This window comes from Marmota flaviventris, chromosome 1, assembly GCF_047511675.1.
Source record: "Marmota flaviventris isolate mMarFla1 chromosome 1, mMarFla1.hap1, whole genome shotgun sequence".
Lineage (NCBI taxonomy): Eukaryota > Metazoa > Chordata > Mammalia > Rodentia > Sciuridae > Marmota > Marmota flaviventris.
Genome location: NC_092498.1, coordinates 158,611,034 through 158,615,715, shown reverse-complemented (window position 1 = coordinate 158,615,715; position 4,682 = coordinate 158,611,034). Strand labels below are relative to the sequence as shown.

At 39.1% G+C, this 4,682-nt stretch overlaps 1 pseudogene; it reads left to right on the top strand.

The window, feature by feature from the left end:
* The first annotated feature begins 1,462 nt into the window (after positions 1-1,462).
* LOC114084463 (solute carrier family 25 member 16-like) lies at positions 1,463-2,729 on the top strand (annotated as a pseudogene).
* The last annotated feature ends 1,953 nt before the right edge of the window (positions 2,730-4,682 follow it).

Sequence of the window (4,682 nt, the reverse complement as noted above, 5' to 3'; positions counted from 1 at the left end):
ATGAAAGCAAAAAAAAAAATTGGGGCAGGGGGGGCAGATGATAAGCAAAACATAGAGTTCTTTGGGCATCAATACAGAAAGAGTTAAGAAGGACCTTGATGGCCCCACCAAGTGTGGTTTGATGGAAACATGGAGGCAAGAGTTTGAGTGTTCCCTAGAGTAGAGGATCAGCCGGCCAGAGCCCCAATTATTTCTATAAATTAAGTTTAATAGGAACATAGCCATACCCATTTGTTCACCTGTGGTCTGTAAAGGGTTTCTTACTGTAGGGGAAAACCTGAATATTTCAACAGACAGTAGTCTCACCACCTTTGGCGCCAGCGATGGAATTTGGGTTTCCTCTGCATGATGCAGACTGGCTGCAAATTAAAGCTAAGAAAAGAAAACACCTGAAGAAACCACACTACACAGGAATTAATTTTGAAAAGCAAGGGCTGGACAGTTCTACAACCTTAGGTGTCCAGCTTCCACACTGGGAAGGGAGTGGGAAGACTGAGCCCCCCACCCATCCACCCCGTTCCATTTATTTATACAAGGGAACTTCAAAGGTTTTCTACAGAATGTTCTTCACCAAATTAAGGCAGGAGGTGGGCTGTCCAAACCCAATGGGTTACGCCCAATATTCCAGAGCTACAAGAACTGTCCCATTGGTAGAGGGAGGGCAGATATCTCATGTCTTGGGTGGTCTACACATGGGAATGCTGGGATGGTTTCCTAGGGGAGATTTAAGTCCCCCATGGCTCAGTACCCAGTAAAAGACCACTCAAGTAGCTTTACAGGTGGCACACCACACAGTGGGACCCACAATGCCAAAAGTTAGTATCTGGCTGTTTACAGAAAATGTTTGCTAGCTCCTGCCACTCCCCTGTGCAGAAGAATAAGTGTGTTTCTCTCACCTAAGTGTCCAATTTTTCCACTGTGGGGACATTTAGCAATGTCTGGAGACATTTTGGGTTGTTACAAATGTGCAGGGAAACATCAGGTATGTACTGGCATCTGGCAACTTTACATTTTACAATATACAGGACAGCCCCTCAGCAAAAATTTGTCCAACCCAAAATGTTAGCAGTACCAAGGTAGATCTGGTACTCCCAGCATGGTGGTCAGCTTCCTGTCACTACAGGCACAGCTGTGTTCAGACCTGTGGTTTGTAAATTGACAACCAAGGCTCCCAAGATGTCCTTGTCCTGATGGCTGTGGCGGCAGCCCTGCCATCTCCCTCCCGCCATGCTGCAGGCAGCAGGGGCTGGAAGGCCCACTGTCTGCTGCAAATTCTACTGACTGGGCTCCTTCTTGGCCAGAGGTATTGCCAGATGCTGTGCAAAAACAACAGTGGTTCCTTTGGAATGAGTAAAGATTTTATTACAAGCTCACAATCACGATTACAGGCATTTAGGGTACTGATATTTTCCAAGCCAAAATCTTCGAATCATGGAAGAGTATTTTCTACATTGTGTGTTGCTCTCCAAAGAGAAGGACACCTGGGATTGTATAAAGGAAATGGTGCAATGATGATTCAAATCTTTCCCTATGGTCGTGTTCACAGATTAACGGATGGATCCATCACAGGTATGACAGCAGTTATCTGTACTTACCTTCTTGACATGGTTAGAATACATTGAGCATTCCAGATGAAAGGGCAACACACCTACACAGGAATCATTCATGCATTCAAACCAATTTATGCAAAGGTGGTTTCCTTGGATTTTTACAAAGACTGATGCTCACTATATTAGGAATGGCTTCTTTTTTATGCATTACAATTCTTGTTACACATATAGAGTACAATTTTCATATCTTTGTATATAAAGTATGTCCCCGCCAATTCATGCCTTTATACATGAACTTTTTGTTTTTTTGCACTACAATTCTTATTATACATATATACCACAATTTTTCATATCTCTGTTTATATATAAAGTATGCTGTCACCCAATTCGAGTCTTCATACATATACTTTGGATGATGATGTCTATCGCATTCCACCATCCTTGCTAACCCCTTGCCTGCTTCCTTTTCCTCCCATCCCTCTGCCTTATCTAGAGTTCATCTATTCCTCCCATGCTCCCCCTCCCTACCCCACTATGAGTCAGCCCCCTTATATCAGAGGAAACATTCGGCATTTGTTTTCTTTTGTGGATTGGCTAATTGCCATCTTCTCCAATGCCACCCATTTACCTGCAAATGCCATGATTTTATTCTCTTTTATTGCTGAGTAAAATTCCATCGTGTATATATGCCACATTTTTTATCCATTCATCCACTGAAGGGCATCTAGGTTGGCTCCACAGTTTAGCTATTGTGAATTGTGCTGCTATAAACATTGACGTGGCTGTTGCAGGTGTTTCATTTTTTACTTTTGATTATCTTAAAGAGTGTTGGGCTTTCCCATGCTCTTACCCTTCTTAGCAGACCTTCATCAGACAATCCTAAAGTCATGGTGCTGAAAACACATTAACTTACATTGTGCTGGTGTTGCTGTTGCAACAACATAGGCAATATCATACCCATTTGATGTAACTCATCAGAAAATATAACTAGGAACTATTCCACCAGATTTTGAAAAGCACCTTACCTTGCGGGAGACTATGAACTATGTCTGTTGACACCACAGAATTTGAAAAGGATTATATTGTGGCTTATCCCTTAATTTCATTCTGTGTATTCCCTCTCAAGCAGTGGCTTTTACAACATATGAACTTATGAAGCCGTTTTTTCACCTCAACTAAAAAAAAATGTGGTTTGTGGTTTCTTTAATAAACTCTCAGAAAAATAAAAACATAGTGCTACTTTAATTGTGGAACAGGCATTACTTGAAAGAGGAAATTTATCTGTCACAGGAACCACTGACATTAGTACATGGTTTTTTTATTCACAAATCAAAAGTACTTTCTGATGCCAAATATTATGCTTTTTGAATATTGAAAAAATATTCCTAAAATGGTGATGACTAATTATAATCAGATTGTTGGAGACCATTTTAAAATGTTATTTGGAAGCAGAACTATCTTAAAATGGAGTTTAAGAGATTGCCATTGTAATGTTTTGAGCAACTAATAAAAAAAAATTTTTTAAAAAGAGATTTCCATTAGATTTATCATACTGTTCCAAACTTCCTCCTCCTCTTCCTCCTCTTCCTCCTCCTCCTTCTTCTTCTTTTTGCAGTGCTGGGGCAAAATCCAGCACCTCACAGATGCTAGACAAGAGCTCCATCCCTGAGCCAAATTTCAACACTCCTGTTTAAAGCTTTTGATTGTAATCATAATTTGGGGGAGGGGGGGGTGCTGAGGATTGAACCTAGGGCCTTGCACACACTGGGCCTGCACTTGACAACTAAATGATACTCCAAGCCTATAGTCATGATTTTGTAAAGACTCTTAATGTTTTGTTTATATTGTTAAAATAAATGGGTTTGATTATATTGCAGAAGAGCAATGAGAACTGAATTTTACAGAATATAAAATATAAAATTCAGAATATAAAATATACCCAGCTTTGAAGTATAATTATTTCTCTTCTCATAATTCTGCTTCATTGGGAAAAAAGAATTTTTTTCTTCATTTTTTAGTAAAATAAATGTATTTAAAAACAGAGATTTGCTGGGCATGGTGGCACACACCTGTAATACCAGCAGCTTGTGAGGCTGAGGTGGGAGGATCATAAGTTCAAAGTTAGCACCAGCAATTTAATGAGGCCCTAAGAAACTTAGTGAGACCTTGACTCAAAATAAAAAAATACAAAGGGCTGGGGATGTGGCTCAGTGGTTAAGTGCCTCCAAGTTCAATCCTTGGTATCAAAAAAAAGTAGACTCAAGCTGGGTATGTTGGCACACACCTGTAATCCCAATGGCTCCAAAGGGTGAGGCAGGAGGATGGCAAGTTTGGCAACGAAAGGAAAACCTGTCTGGCGAGGCCAGTCTTGGCAACACAAGAAAAATCTATCTCAAAATAGAAAAGAATTAAAAAGGTCTGGGGATGTGGCTCAGTGGTAGAGCAACCCTGGGGTCAATCCCCAGTACAAAGAGAGAGAGAGAGAGAGAGAGAGGGAGAGAGAGGGAGAGAGAGAGAGAGAGAGACTCAAAAAAAATGAAGAATCATCAAGTTTTGCTCAAATGTTATGACCAGTACCATGAGTGATTTGCTTGGTTTTTTTTTTAAATTCAGTGTTTCCCAAGGCAGTAATAATAAAACCTGAATATCTTGAGTTTCAAAAAGAGTAGAACTATACATATGATCTTATTAATACCTACTAGAAAATTATTTAAGTGGACTGTGAACTATCATCAATGTAGATGTGAGTATCAAAGAATGTATGTAAAATATCATGTCATCAGGATACTTCTTCCATGTAAAGTAGTACAATATAAAGTTAAATAGAAAAATAAGATATGATCTGTTCTATGAGACCAACCTAGGTGCCCTTTAACGATAAATGGATAAAGAAAATGTGGTATGTATTACTCAGTCATAAAGAAGAATGAAATTATGGCATTTGCCAGTAAATAGAACTAGAGACTATAATGCTAAGTGAAATAAGCCAGTCCCTCAAAAAACAAAAGCTAAATGTTTTCTCTGATATGTGAATGTTATCTTTTATATTAAGAAAAGTTTTAAATGTAACAATTTCATTTATTATATATAGATCACTTTTATGTTTTATTGTAAGCATGACAGAAATGGGCA